The following is a 17,224-nucleotide window of genomic DNA, read 5'->3' on the forward strand; positions in this document are numbered from 1 at the left end:
ACTTCTACTACTAATAATAATGCAGTCAATATTTTGTTTTAGTTTAGTATGCAAAACCAGAATTCTGAATAAACATTATTGATGACAATGACAAATTGGTGATGGATAGATAAGATTTAATGCACATAGAAAGTTCCCTAATATAATGTGGGCATAAGAGCATACCAAGGTTATATGTCACTTATAATTAACAGTATTTACATAACTTTACGTTTTGGGAATTAAGTTTGTATATGCTCAATGGTGCATTTAATTTCTTCAATGACATATGGTTGATCAGATTTAGATATAGATATAGAGACCTAGATTCATGCGCATACTGTATGTATCATAAGAATTTCTAGGCTATATTTGTATGCATGAGGAAGAAACAAGGCGAATGAAAGCAGAGCTCAAGAGAGACTAAAGTTTGTAGACGTCAGAGAATTAAAAAAAAGTAGCAAAGCAAACTCATGAAAGACATGCGCACATTTTAAAAAACAAAATGCGTTTACTGCTAAGGTCATTAGGCTGTGATTCGTAGCTTCAGGCAAAACAGAGATGGAATATAAAAACACCTAATGTGACAAACTCAACACAGATCCCAATGATACATTTAAATGAATACAGCACTGATGGTGTATTTGAATAAGCAAAGATTACCCGAGTATATAAAACAACACACACTAAATCAGGCAATAACAACGACAAACCGTCTGGAAAATGGACTCATGGAGCAGCAAGAATTTACGTTTTTATCTAGATGACAAATTTTATCCTGAAGTAAATATCTTGAAGATAATTGAACTGATTACTCTTCACCAAATCTGTACTCCTGTACATCAAAGGGCAGCAAGACAGTAAAATAGTTTTAGTACCACGCACAATTTTTAATTAATTTCATACCGTTGGCGAGATTTTATGTATGACGTCTGAACAAAAATACGCTGAAACACAATTTACTATATCATAATGGCAAGAATTTGTGATGTTGCATTCAAAAACGGACTCTAAAGAACACGAAACAATAGGTATTAGAGAATGTCAAATTTCACATGATGTACATTCTAATTGATAAAATCAATTGGTGCTCTGTCTGTCGATGTGGGCCTCGTAAAAAAATGTTGGAGAGGTTCTTCATCGTTTAGAGTTATTTCTACTGTATCCGCAAATCCTAGTTGATATGTCTTCCAGCTGTAAACCACTTCTCTTCGTTCTATTTCATTGAAATTCTATGTGTGAATTACCCGAGTGAAAGAAAAAGACCTGTAGTGATGTGAGAATGAAGTTACTCCTCTCGTTTGCAGTTAGTTCTGCTTGTATGAATCAAATAAAAGTGTCTCCCACTTCGGACAACTTTGAAAACAGACAATTGTATTTTTAAGCTCAACATGATTTACCACCAGCACCAACAGAGAGTTTTAAAGACTGGTGTATTGCCAACAATGTAGTATTACAAAGTTAGGTCATACAATGTCTAAGGCTAATGTGAGTTTTCAATATTAATAAAATATATGATCTAAAAATGAAAACTAAAGTTTGCCTGATATTCACCGTCTTATTTACCACGGATAAATGCCTACTTAAATGTCTATATGCTATTTATCTCTTTTATTACTTGATTGTTATTTACGATAGTGTGAAGCAATAATGCACTGAAATTCTATTTCCAACTTGTTCTCACCTACTAATTGGAAAACGGATATCTCCGTTAGGACCGGTCCAAAGAGCATTGATTTCTTTCCAATGTGGTATATATTCAGTAGTCGATGCCCCCCCACCCCCCCAAAAAAAAAAACAACAAAATACCATATTCAATTGAAAGATTACCACAGATTATTCTGTTTTATCAGTATTCCGTTGCTGGCTCCTTTGAAATCAACGATTACAGGCAGTATCACAAATCAGCCAATGAAATCCGCAAACCGTTTACTGTTTATAAAAACCCATCTGGTTATAGTCTTGCTTAAGATCTTTCCTTAATTATGCTTTTAATTAAAGACGGTTCAAGGCAGCAGACCACATGAAGGGCAGTAATTACAAATTACATTACAAACCCAACAGATGTAGCTTTATCTGCTGGGAAAAAGGTACCAAAATAAAATTCGACAAAAGTTTAGGATGAATTAATCCGCTGCCTTGAGAATAGAGGCACATTTTTCATTATACAGACTCCTAGCCAGGATTTAAGTTCTCTGTCATGATTGTTTTCATATTTCTTTGACATCTATCGATTCAGAGGCAGCTGCAAGGCTTTGTCACAAGAGAGGAGAGCAGTCACAATATATTAGCTTGATGGCATAACTCGAACATTGGGAGCCTAGAAGCACAAGAAAACACGTGACACTCACTTGCACTACTTTTAAAAATTAAAAAGAGGCTTCAACAGTTTTATTTGAAATTACCCACACTGCTGAAATAAGACTCTTAGCAAACATTTTATTGAAACGAGAGTAAGAATTTATTTTTTAAAATATGATTAGGTTGCATTAGAGTTATTTTATTCTGAGTAAAGGATATTGTTCACTTTTTTACTTTAGAACTCCCCAAAAACTGATTCTTTGTCGTCTATCTCATATCCAAGCATGACTAAAATAATATATTTTAAAATAATAGTTAGAGTTAAAGAGATATTAAGTTTTATTCAACAGTTTTCAGGTTATTCAAATATGACCTATTACTTTGAAAGCCAGGAATTGTGTAGATTATTTATTATTAGTTATTCTACTAATCCATCAGTTGAAAACTGGAGTCGCGAGTCACAAGAATTAATCAAAGGGTTTAAATGTTTAGGTTAAGATAAGTTTTTACGATTATATATATATATTCTTTTACCTAAACAGTTTTAACTTTCCTTTAGCCATTGACTACTCCAATTTACCAATTGACTACACTGATCCAGACGTTCAAGTGAAACTTTCATTGGCAGTTTTGGATTCTGTAAACTTGCATTTTAATATTAATACAACGTACAGTAGATATATGTGTCGTTAGTCGTCAAAACTGCACGTGCAAATGACTGAAATACTGGCTAATGATTATTTTGAAGGATGTCGGTTTAATAAAGGAGAAACGTGTTGGAATTTCTAGACCTTATAGAAAGCATTCCAAATGTCCAGTCTGACTTTACTTACTCTAGTTACACCGCCTGGGCCTGCATACCTGGAGAGTATTTATTTTAGATAGTGTCTCCAGTACCTTGAATTCGGGTTAATCGTTTCTGCCCAAAAGGGTCACACGAGTTTTCTTTCACAGTCTTGTTTTAGACAGCATTCAGGAAAGAAATGCGTGAGTGTAGACCAATAAAAACGTTTTAGGTTTGGATAAAGCACAGTGATTGGGTCTTTTTTTGATTTTTTGAGAACGATCCAGAAGAAATTTGTCTTTTTCTTCATCACATCTTTGAGACCTATCTAAAGAAATTAGAAATCTACTTAACAAGTGCAACAACTCTGCTACTTCACACGTGAAAGTTGAAAGTTGAAAGTCTTCGTACCTACGAGTTGGAACAGACCTACAGTAACAATTTTTTTCTCCAACCTCATATTAGACTTATTCTTTTAAGTGCTATGCTTTAAGATACTGCTGTGCATGTAGTTCAAACCTCACTGTATGCATTAAAACTTGACATCTTATCAAAACCCCAAACCCACATGTCATATAAGTAATTAAAGATCAGATCTTCAGTTCGTAAACAAGTAAATGAACAAATACATTTCTCCTTGCTGTGATATTGGTGATGTTATATGGACAAAACATATCTATTATCGTTGTTTTGTGGAAAAAAAAGTGAAACGTATTCATCTTAAAAATAAAACAGAAAGAAAATATAGAATATGGACTATCATATAGAGTTTAGACTGGTATATATTTGACATATCTCTTAAACATAAATTTACCTTTGGTGTGGCTGAGAAGGTGAAGTAGTTTTGACTTCACCTAAATCTGTACCGAGAAATGCTTAATGACTAGAGTAAGCACAAAGTCACTGCCACATACTATCAGCCGATTGCTACAGATGTTTTACGACTGTCTTGCATTTGTATTCAAAATATATATTTCTTCAAATGACAGCTTTTGTGTACTAAACCCACACTGAAAAGAGAATAGAAGGCTATGCCATCGCGTATTACGTAAAAGTTAAAATTATTTGCACATCAGTGTGTGTTTTTAGAAAGGAAGCGTACTTCCTGTTGTCAGACCTAATGACTGTGATTAGATTTAACTTCTCTACAAATACAAACAACTGGGCTAAAAGCAAACACCAAAAATGACCAACCATCTGTTAAAGGTGCACTTTACAGGACAAAAAGCAGGTTAGTGTTAAGACAAAAATCTGTAGCCTACAGGTTATAAATCTGAAACTCAGAATAAGTTTAATGAAATAAAGGTTTTTAAAGTTTACTTCACACGTGTCTGTGAATGAAGAATTCTTGAACGGATCTTAAGTGTATGAATCGTTTGTACAATACATAAGACTGCTTTAAAGTAACATTGCCTTCACTTAATATTTTTGGTAGGTTTGGATGGAAATACGATTGTATGTGTGTCCTTTAAATTACACGGCAAAGTGTAATCCCCTCTTGCCTAATAAAACATTTTAGAGAATAAATTTTCTTCGTAATTTTAGTAATTCAACCTGTTACACACAATTTCTGATTCCGGTCCAACTATATTTGGTTGTTAATCCTTGTTAGATCACTTAATTACATTACAGGGGCCTATAAAATATCATATATTTGATATAGGCCTTGCATAGCTTGTTTTTTTTACAGCACAGAAGGTTTTATCCCCTATGCTTTTAAGGGTTACTAGAGACATTTTGTAACAGGTCTTGCGAGCACAGTACTACATTAGCGCAGAACACACTCATGAAAAACGACGTGTCGTGTGTAAAAAAACGGTGTACCTGAAATGTTGAAATCCTGATAATTATTGTTGAGTGATTTAGGCCCGAATTTTAATTAAGACTTGTGTGTTTATCCTGTACGGTATGTTTAGGTACAATATGGTAAATGTCATGGCACCGCGCGACTCAAGAAACTTAGCCCTGGTATAAAATCAGTATGTTGAAGAAATAAAAGAAGTAATATAGAAGTAATAGGCTAATTAAGATTTCATTGTTTTGTGGTCACTGCCACTCCACCTTTCAATGTTCACTCCCTCCAAATTGCACTTGTGTTCTGCATGTACGTGTTTCCTATATTCCAATAGTTTATGAAGAGATACATTGATTTTGTAGGCTGTTTATGTTTTTTCTCATTATTCATAGGAAGATACTTCACTAGGCTATGTTTTTTTTTTATTTTGGGGGGGGAATCAGTATTTCTTATTTCTTTTAGTTTTCTTCAAAGTGAATCTTTTTATTCTTGATTTTAAAAAAATATTTTTAAAATCACAATATATTCAGATGGCTGACAGTTTACAAAGCCACGTCACCCCAGTGCCTTCCGTTTTCGTAAGGGTAATAACTGAGCAAACATTCACCAACAGCACTGGACACAGTGTGTCTCCCAGCTCCAAGTGAATCATTCAATGGGATTTACGTTACAGAGACTCTAGTGCTTCAGTAGCACAAGTTTACCTTTCATCGTCTGCTCAATACATCCACATTTAAAGATAAGAAGAACCTACTTCGCCAGAAAAAAAAACATTTTGTCTTCTGTAAAACTGATTTACACACATCCCTACTTTCGTACAACTTGACAGGACAACTAGATATCTGCGCAGTCTGAGCACCACTTGATAGGAAGCCAACTTGCTACCACTTAAATTGTATCAAATTTGTAACACAACTTGTCTTGTTTAAAGGCGGACGTTACTCTGTGAGGAAAAAAAAAACTGAAAACCTTTCATAGCTGTCCAACATCTTTAAAAGGACCGCGTCGTATTTAGCTGGGTGGAAAATTTGTTACCTTTTTTATAAAAAAATGAGGGAGGCTAAAATGTTTTAAAACCTTGCCACGTTACGATCCGGCCCCCTATACAAATTAAAAGTTCCGAGCACAGTTTTTGCCAAAGCCACATGGAAACAGACTCTTGCTCGACCATCAACAGTGTTTTTTTTTCTTTCTCGCTTCTATACATATGTAAAAGAAGTCCAATAAAAAAGTAGAATAGAAGCTCCAACGCTAGTAAATCCTAAGTAGACAAAAACCTCCACTTGTGATTCTTCGAAGCTGCTCAAAGCTACCAGTTTACCAAAGTAGTCTCCAGTCAATACCTCTGATTGGAAAATAAATAGCTTTGTGGATAAAAACCTCAATCCCATTGTTATGCACTGAATGCAGGGTTTACATACAACAGCTTTGGCTGTTGCCTGACCAAAGAATCCAACTGTATAGACAAAAATCCCCTCTGAACCTAAACAGTTTATACTGTTCTCAAGCACTTTGAACTGGACACGTTGAGTTAAAATCGGTTATTTGTATTAACACGGTTACAGCCCATATCTTCAAACACTTATATATTTATACATCTCAATACCAAAATAATGTGAAAGTATTTCCTAACGCAAAATTAACATCTTGAAACCAAGGGGAATGTACCTGATTTTTATATTGACTATTCAGTACTACACTAGCGGACTACTACTTCTGTTTTTATCCACAAAGAGACATTACCAGTAAATAGCAAAAACTTTAGATATGCTCTCATTTTTATTCAGATTTTCCCGAGTGATGTCATGTAAACACATAAGACGGGAGATATCTATTTAAAAAAAATAGGTTTACCTTTATTTTAAAGTGCGGTCTTAGATAAAACACTTCAAAAATACATGTTGCAAGAGATTCAATTGTTCACATTTCACGTTTTCGGTGGTATACCGATAATAACACAATACACTTTGAGGCGTCTTCGGTTATGAGATTAGAATTTATTATCCACGATCCCACACAAAAACGATACTTTAGGGAATATGAATATTACAGATCTTTATATGAATTAATGGGACAATTCTAGAATATTCTGCATTGGGTGAGTTTAAAGCTAGTAGCTTATTGTACAGCACATTCAAATACCGTTCTTCATATGCCTAAAGTTAGAGTGCAAAAAGTCAGTCGAATAGAATAAAAGTTTTTAAGTGTCGTGTTTCTGACTTTTATTTCAAACTTTGTTCTGCGTTCTTTATTGAAGACATTTACAAATACCCTGTAGCTGCTTTGGATGTTTTGCAGTTTAATAATAATTGTATTTTGGGTTTACTTTCTTATTGCTTATCCCAAAAAGAAACAGAAAAGCATTTTATACTAGCTTTATTTTACTTAAACGTATTGCTCTGATATTAAAAATGACACCAATTAACTGTATTAGTTCTCGATATCCTATCCTGCCGTTGTGTAGTACATGACCTCCCTCTAGCGGCTGTGAGACGGGTGAAGCGACAGTACCGTAAAGCGTGAGCTCTGCTGATGATTTACACGGGAATCTGTTGTTAAAAAACCCTAAATCCGAAAGCGTGCGGTCTTGAAAACGTTCACAGGGCCTGGAAAGCCTGGAAACGTCGTGTTAAATATCTCCAAATCCAAATAAACCTTGTAGTCTTGTTTTTCGTTTAGATGCTTCTAAAATAGATCTGCTTTGCTGCTTTGAAATAACAGCATGCATGCAGGTTAAATCCACCATGGATCTATATTTTCAGCCATCCAAACACGATACGATATTGTGGAAAAAAATCAGACTTGTTAATTTATTTTTAAAACTGCAATCTGGATGCAATACAAAAAATTGGAAGTGTTGCTGAAAGAGCTTAACAGGTGTTTTTTACTTTATCATCGTGGTGAAAAGTATAATGTAACCAAATGTACCATTGTAAAGTTTGTTTACAACAACCCCAAACCGAATATTGCGTGTTAGAGCTTCTTCAAAATCCATCTCGCTCACTCTCAAACAATACACACACACGAATACACATCAATAACATGCAAGCACACCACACTTAAGGAGACTCGCACTAAATTCTGGATATCAACACACCAAATTGCAGTAATATGTTATTTTCTCAATAGTACATAACATAGATTTAACTACCAACTACGCTATACTACCAACAATGAATGAATAGTAGGTTTTCAACTTTCCAGGTCCTGGATTAATTCTGAAAAGTAATTCTGAGCCAGTTCTGTAACTTAATATTGGGTTAGATCAGAGTTCATATTACGAGTCATTGTGTAAGATGATAAACGTTTAAGAATACTGGCTACAAATTACACCAACACATTGCCAGCTACAACTGAGTCAAAGTAAATAATACCTTTATGATAATTCAATGTAGAATGTAGTTGCTCCAGAAGAAAATTAGAAGCGTTGTTATTTTAACTGTTTTGTGGTGTAAGTTTATTGTGCAAACTGATTATCGAAAGGTTAGTTATACTCTTCTTAATTCCTTAAGATGATTCCTATCTTATGGCACAGACAGACTAAACCGCAACTAATGTGTCCTTAAGAATTAGTTTTGGATAAAAGACCACTCTTACGGAAATTGGGTTGTTTCGACTGTTGTGGCGATTGTGGATAAAATGATCGCCGATTGTATCGAGACTCTCTGCAATTTCTATTTTCTCACAGAAACGTCTGAGGTCACACTGTACTCAGCTAATTTTGGTTCATACGAAAGCCAAGACACAGATGAAAAATTGATAGTTGTGGTTAGCATTTGCATTTATGGAAGCCGCAATCAGGTTTGTGGTACCGCATGGTGCTGAATGGACAGCTCCACGTTTTATCCATTTTCAATAACCGCTTAGTTCAATACAGGGTCGTGGTGCGCAACACAAATGACAAAGACCGATAGGCAGGACAAAACCCTTCGTGGGACGCCAGTCCAGCGCAGCGAGCACAAACACGCATAAAGGGGATCAATTAAGAGACGACAATTAACGTAGACAGCTTGTCTCTGGACCGTGGGAGAAAACCCATGCAACTACGATCGCAACGTACAAACTCCACACAGAAAACACCCCGGGGCTGAGTCAAAGCAAAGACCTGTCAAACAGCAGCATTATTAGCCTTGCCCTATATTGTATATGAAAAAATTCGAAACACTATCAGGTTAGCTTTACGAATGCATTAGCGAGTTAATGAGGCAATTTATTGATTGGGCTGTCATTTCAAATGGAGGGGGCTATAGAAAAAATATTTTAATCGTGTTGTAATATTGTGAAACATTCAGTTTTTTTTACATAATCAGATTCACTTTCTTGTCTTATAGATCGCCTGCAAATATTTTGGAGAAGAACCTCCATCGGTTTTCGTGAGAATCATCAATGATCTAAACCGTTTCAGTTTCTTAACATAAACCGTTCATGGATCACGGCTCGTTATTATTGCGCTTAGTGTTTTGTCTGTTTTTATTAACAAAACAACAACAGTATATAGCTTAAACCCAATGATGTAAAAAAGCCAACTGAGTGCAGATACTGTAGAGGTATACAATAGTTATTTAGAAATATGGTTTCAGCTCTCCAGTTAGAACAGTATCAAGTCAAGATCTCAAGTACATTGTTGAAAGTCATTTGCATGTTCATTAGCCATCTAGCTTTAGTTGTCTTGCTTTGCCGCGTTTATTATATGTTTTTCTACGCCATCAGTTGCTTCTGTGTGTAGTGACTGGCAGGCTCCATGCATAAAGCCTGCACATGTGAAATTTAGATGGTAAACACTATGTTCCGTAAGAGCATTTGGATGGTAATGCCCAGTCAATTACATTTATTTCAAGATCATTAAGCACAAATCTGGCTTGTATTTTAACAAGACTGCCTGTGTACTTAATGAGGGTCAGAAAAGGGTAGATACTTGCTTTAAAGGATGCATGTTTTCACACTCTGTATTACTGTCTGCTGTGACAGACCATGTTATGAGGAGACACATTGGAGATTTTTATGTGCTACTCCCATCAGTGCCAGACCAAGATGTACAGGACCTTCCTTCTGCTCCATAAAGTCAGTTCAAATACAATGAGTGGGGATGGCTGTCTATAGTGTAACAAGGGTCTTCTGCATAATGTGCAAAACCTGAAACACCATGACTCAGCGCAGAGTACATCAGTGGATTTTGGAATGATAGTTCCTTTAATTGCATAATACATAATGCGTTGTGCAGGGTAATTGCTTTTCAGTTTGCCTCCATAACCTGTGAGACACTTAAATACCATTAATCACTCAAATTCATCATTAGAAGACTGTGTAATAAATGTTGCTTACCTGAACTCATGTTCTCACATTCACATTTGAGCAGAGATATTTTCATCGCTGACTTTCGAAAACCAATCACATCGGTAGTGATTATTGACGTTACACACATTTTAGCACTATCATTTTATTTAATTGCATTTTAAAAACTGAAGCATCCACATATCTCTCTGATGGGCTTGTCTTATTTCTGTTAATCTTTTCAACACCCATTGAGGCGCCTGGTCGCATTCTGCAGTATCCAGGTGTAGTTATTGAGCCATCTGGTTTCAGATTAACATTGCAAAGCAGTTGTGTAGAAGGACCTTGTACAGGGCTTGCTTCCCAGCTTTGTAAGATGGCATTCCTGTGGCAATACCAAGGACTCACACTATAGCTGCATGTAGTCAGAGCAACAGCCATTCTTCCAAAATGATTGTGATTGGGCCGATTGTCTTAACAGCTGTTACCACAGCCCCAACTCCGGCTTATACAGGGTTAATGCTGGTGAGGATGGTCTTCAATCTTTATATTAGCGTTTCTCGCATTTTGGGCCAACAGTGAAATGTATGTATTCTGATATATAGTATGTTAGTTTGTGTGCACTGAAACAGGTTTTCCCTCTCTTCTTGTATCTTGTATTTCAGATGCCTCATTGGGCAGCAGTTACAGTATAACTGCATCCTCTTAAGTACATACTGTAACTCAAGGCTAGCAACTGGTTCCTCGAACCACCACGGTCTTGCTGGTTAAGGATCTGTGATTCCCATTTATTCTGTGCTCTAAAATTTCCAGAAACAATTTTACTGTGTCAGTATATCTTTGCACAATTATTGCATAAACAGAAGATGTATAAATCAGTTTTAATTGCTTACCATGGAAAACGTGTAGTCTGCTGACATGCCTCCCGTTTGTTTATGTAAATGATGTGGGCTTCCAGCACAATTCTTATCCACTGTTAAAGAGGTTCCTGCCCATTTTTACTGTATTTTCACTTTTATGATTCTGTCATAATCTTCCTCAGTTTAATAATGTAAGTCATACATGTGTTGTTCTAAACAAAATCACTATTTTAAAGAAAATATACACATCTACATTTATATGTCTATGTATAGGAAAAAGGTTTTGTGATTAGTTGTTTTTTTACATCTAATATTGAGATTGAGATGATAGCGATTAACATGACATGATAAGAATCAACTCGTTAGTTCCAGTCTCCAAAAAATTGTTTTGTGTGCTGAGCAACTGCTCAGATGTAAGTACCTTCTGATTATTTATAGGGCCTTTTGCAAACTTCTTTCATAAGTGTCTGGGTCATTATTGCCTATAGCAGTTCCCTGCCACACCAGAAGACTGATTTCACACTTGCTTGCATGACAGGCATTATGAATGTACAGATATCTTTTATATAATATACTGGGAATCAAAATAAACTTATTATCGTATTAATGCATGTATGGTTGAAGACAAATAAAGTATGTGGATAATGGATTTTGATTATATAGGTTTTCAATGCCATTTTGATTAATTGATCAGTTGTGAGTGACCAGGATGCACTTTAGTGACTTTGAATTGTCCATGTCTTCATGTTGTTCATGCAACAGTGGCTTTTGTTGTGACATGAGAATATGACAGTTATGCTGTGGAGACCCTCATGGCCAGACTGAAACCCACTGAACACCTGTGGGCTGAGCTGGGATATTGTGAGGCACCTTCAGCTCAGAGAGTAGTGAACAGGCACATGCTTTTCCAGGTTCTGCAGGAGGAAAGGGGATGAATCTCACAAGGCAGCACCCTGGTGCAAAGTATGAGTCACAGAAATACACCTAGTATTTCTACTGAAGGTGGCCACAGTCCTAAACACAATATTTTAAACATTGATATCAAACATAATCACAGAAAATGAGACCAATAACAGAAATGCAAAGATCATGCCTAGTTTTCAATATGAAACATGATGCACCATTAAAATGAAAACTTTACAAACACAAGATCTAGCTATGACCTCTTGAGCACTAGCACTGTCTTTGCACCGTTGATGTATTGACACCATCAGGCACTATGTTCCACCTCTCTCCCTGTGCAGCTGCAAAGGTTGGCTGACTGTGGTCCTTTCCGATTAATGGTGCTGGTATCTGTTGCTCCCACAGATGTTCTAATGTGCTCAGGTCAGGTGAAAAATCTGGTCAAGGCAAGATCTCAATGTTGTTTACTTGAAGTCAAACCATCCTCGCGCAGCGCTGGGTAGTTTTTCATTGTCCTTTTGGAAAGCTGAATCATGTGGACTGACGAGCAGGACAGGCAAAGTGTTGGTACAAGGACTTTGTCAATGTAATGATGAGGAGTAGGGTTGCACTCAATCTGCACCAAAGGCTTTCTTGTGTTAAAAAGGTTCCTCCTCATATCATCACACCACCACCTCACTGGTTGGCTTGAAAAATGCAATAGTCATCGCTATCAGACATCTTAAGTCAGGCTTGTTAAGGGCAAAGCAACATTAATTGGTGAATAAACCAGTCCACCACTCTCTCTACAACTAATTCAGATACTCTCTGGCTGCGAGAAAATGTAATCCCTCAGCTGTGAATGTTTCCCATGTATGACCTCTGAGCATGCAGATCATTGTCAGGCATAATGGGAACAATTTGATGCTTATAGTGAGCTATTCTGGTGATAACATATCTTATTTCTTTCTGAGATTTCTCATGCTGTAGTCGCTGCAGTCTGAAAAGAATGACGTAAGTGGATCAGATGCTCTTGCACTTGTGTGTTGACCCTCTGCCTTCCAGGATGTGGCCTGTCCTTCACAGAGCCAGCTTCCCAGTTTCTCTGGACTCTTTTACTGACTGTTGAAGCAGAACGTCTCATTGTCCGAGCAGCTCCATTCACAGACAGGCTGCCTTCAGTCATGTTCAGGAGGGGAACTACAGTATACCAATGTGCCTTTTCTGCAAAAGGAACAAGTGAAGGTTAAGTAAAAATCTACACAATTTCAGCTGCCTAGCCTCCTGACACCTAAAGAAGGCTCAGGAGCTAAAACGTTGTATTTCTACTTCTATTTTTCAGCATCACATTAAGCTTTACGTAGACCTTCAAACATCCCTGATATATTCAGGCAATCTTCTTTACTCAATCAGGGTATGGTCTTACCTTTAGCTGTGCTTACTGTACATTAATTAACATCATGTGTTTGACAGGCTGTTTACAGGGTTTCTTAATCAGCTCATTTTGTCATTTTAACTCAATACTGTACACTTGGCATTTTTATTAAATATCATGACTTGCGTTCAGGGATAAATGCTGTGAAAGAAAATGACAAATACACTACACTATTTCTGATAGACTATATAACTATTTTAGAGGTAAATGTATTAAATATATTAACTCAGTCTTAAAATTTACCTCTTAAAATCACAGGACAGAATGGATTGGCTTATTCTCCAAAGCTCCTGATATTTTCAAATCCAAATAAAGTTATGCAGATCGGGTCGTTTTTCAGACATCATAGTGAAGGTATGTCTTAGAGCAGAAGCGAAAGAAGATGTGACATTCTCCCCTGTGTGAAGCTATTGGTACAGTATGTCATAATCAAGAACTCCCTTCAAAGGCAGGATTTTTGCAAACTCATTTTGCGAAGTTAAAAGCAGCTGGTTTGTTTTGTCCAGCACACTCATGATAACATGAGTTGAATTCATTTAATCCTCACTTTTTCGTGAAGCTGCCATTCCTTTGCTACCTGATAGCTTCTAATTGCTGCAACTACATTTCTGAATTGCAAATTTTCTGCACTGGTAAAAACTTTGATTGCCTGTCAACCACACATAAGGAAAAGATCACCAGTGCTAAATGAGGTGTTCCACGCTTCGATAATAATGCTTAATGAATTATTCAAAAAAGAATGCTTGAATGAAGCAAACAATTTGAAGGGTTAGTAACATCCGTAACAGTTCAACAGCCAAAAGAACAAAAGTATCATCCTGAAAATTACACTAATGATTAAAAAATGTGTATTAATTCTACATTTGGAGGGAAAAAGGGAAATGCCAGTGTGATTCTAAAGGTTAATCTTTATTTTCCCTCTAATGAGCTCGTTGTAGAACAAAAAATGCAATTAAAAGTCCCCTTTTTGCAGGACATATTTAATATTTAATTTATTAATTTAGATTCTTCTTATGTTTGATTCATTTTTTTCTTAATGGGATTTTAAAAGTATTTTTAAAGACACCCTGTGTCTATGACTGCATTCCTATCAATGCACAAAACTTTAAAATCAGTATGCTAGTAATTGTATTTGTGAATGTATCTTTTTATACAGTACCTATATGCATTTAATTTTGTTTGTGCCAATAATTCATGAATAGCTTAGAAAACATATTTATTCGTCAGTCTTCCCATTGCAAAGAAAAATACATTCACCCTTAATTATACTGAACAGTACCATTCAGAGATTAGGACATTCTTCACTGCCTTTCTTGGTGTTTGGTGCTGTCATTTCACTGCTTTGTTTTTCTATAATTGAAAGAAGAACAATGAAACAAGAATGAGGTATGCCTTCATAATTAGCTTTCTCAGAGTAATGGAATTAAACACATTGATAAACCTCATGCGTCAGCAGGAGTCACAGCTGGCTGTGTATTAACAAAACTACACATATGTTTGTGTGACTAATTTTAAGTCACAGATAATTCACTAGCCACATCTGCCATTTGGCATCAGGAGAGAGAACTTTGGATTTGCTTGTTTTCAGTAAAACAGTACTGTGTGCATTTTATAGCCCTGTTTGGACATTTGAGGTAGTGCTGTCCCATGCTGAGCTGGCAGTGACTTATGCAGAATCCAGTTTGCTTTTAGACTATCACATCCTACATGGGTGACCTCTGCGTGAAGACTCAACTGTTGCAAACCATGCTGGTTCTCAACATGGTATAGTTTGTTCACCTTAAAATGGTGAAAGTCTAATGAATGTAAAAGTACTTTTATGGTGTCTTTCATTGTCTAAGTTTCACCCATTGACAGATAACATTTTTGTAATGGACTACTACACCTGGAAATGGTAAAAATGAATCTCAGCACAATACCACTGTTTATTTAACACATACTATTTCATTTAATGGTTTTAAGACTGTCACACAGAATTAGTTTATCTTTAACTGCAAGTGTAAAACTCTACATATTTCTGGAAATGCAGAGTTAATAGGCAAAACAAGACACAAGAGCTCATTCAATGTGTAACCCCAATATAGTACAACCTGAATGCAGCTGAAAGCAATGTCTTAACATATCTCTCAAATTCATCAAATGAAGCAGACATTGATCTTCATTTTAATGTAGTCTGAACCTGACAAAACATCAAGATATGCTTATGACAAGAAAGTGTTTTATCACTACGGGAGCATTTAGATTTAAACAATTCACTTTTATTTTGTTGAGATAGGCTTATGCATAAGCAGCTGGCATAACAGGTGATTGTTTGGATTTAATCATTATTTAAATGTCTATAGATTCGAATCAGTCACATTCTTGGGATTAAATGAAGTATATTTTGGGTGTGAAATAAAATTAATAATTTTAAGCATTCAATAAAAGTATATATAGACAACTATAAAAACAAACTTGTTGGGACCACATCTTCATTCTTGAGTCTTTCTGCAGTGGGGTTGGACACTTGACTGGACATAGCTGTTCTGTGATGTCAGGGAATACTTCCTGGGCTCTCAGGTATTGCATCAGTGAAGAAAGGCAGCAATATTACACACCACCTCAATGTCAACACGACTTTTCCTCTCTTTCCTGCCAGCGACGTTGCATGGTAGATAGAAGAAGTGACTTCAGCAAAACACTGCTGACCATCTGCTTCGGCATGCTCACTCAGTGATGACTAATTCATTCCCCTCGAGCACCATGTCCCCCTGAATCTCTTTCACTGTCTTTTTGATGCCACAAAATTAGGTTGATAAACACATGTTAATGTTCACAACTAAGCAGCATTTGAACTGACCAGTTAACATGAATGATTTTAATAGAACATTGCAGTCCTCAAAACTGCAATATGTTTCCCACAATGTTTCGACCTGCAAGCTTTCCACGTGCTGAAGTATAACTGCTGCTTAAAAAGCTAACCATCAAAACCCCACTCCATCTCCACTTATAACTAAAAAACCCCTTGATGAGTGCTGGAGAACTAGTATTTATTCACTGAACTCTTCTTTTCACATTGATTTTGCGTATCACATTGTCTTTAAAATGCTGGGAACTGCAGAGTTCCCACCATTGATAAATTAAAGACAATATTGAAAAAGAAGGCTGAGTTCTCAGAGATACAGCGGCTGATGAAATCATTCGATCAAGCAAAAACCTGGAATAAACCTTGATGAAATAAGACTTCTTAATTCATTCAGTGCAGTTCCGAGTCTGTGACCATCAAATAAATGAAGTACAAAAGCCCGCTTGTTTTTACTTCTTTTATAATTCCTTAGAACTTTGGTCACTTTGGTTTCACTTTTAATTATTTTATTCAAATGTGTTTTTGTGCAGTGTACATAGAATTCTGAAGAAGATAGCAGGCTTGTTGTTCCATAAAAATGCAAGTAATTTAATAGTTTAATGAATTATCAACAAATGGTAAATGACTGAACGTTGTTTTGAGACACAAAACAATTAAGATCACATGTTAGAAAGGTTACAAATGAGAAAAGGCCATTCAACCCATCTTGCCTTTATGTAGTTATGGTAGTTAGTTAATTGTTCCAATCCAGCCATTTATTGAAGGAAACCAGGGTACTGGTTTCAACAAAATGGCTGGGTAGTTTGTTAGATGCGCTCTCAATCTTTTGGGTCAAGAACGTCCCATTCTAGATTTTAAATGCAGTTTACACAGTTTCACTGATGCCCCTTGGTACGTTTTTCTCTGTTCATTCTGAAAGAATCTTAAGTTTGACTTTTTCAGTGCCTTTGTGAATTTTAAATGTTTGCATGAGGTCACCTTGTAGTCTTCTCTGTTCAAGACTAAAAAGGTTCAGTTCCTTTGGAATATTCCTTTAAGTCAAGAAATGTATCTGGTTGGTCTTCTCTGAATA

General features: G+C 36.1%; 1 protein-coding gene across 2 annotated transcripts in view; it reads left to right on the top strand.

Moving 5' to 3' along the window:
• The window catches only part of elp4 (elongator acetyltransferase complex subunit 4), a 134,979-nt gene that overhangs the window by 115,260 nt on the left and 2,495 nt on the right, over positions 1-17,224 (top strand). The window lies entirely within an intron of this gene.

This window comes from Lepisosteus oculatus, chromosome 21 (genome assembly GCF_040954835.1).
Source record: "Lepisosteus oculatus isolate fLepOcu1 chromosome 21, fLepOcu1.hap2, whole genome shotgun sequence".
NCBI lineage: Eukaryota > Metazoa > Chordata > Actinopteri > Semionotiformes > Lepisosteidae > Lepisosteus > Lepisosteus oculatus.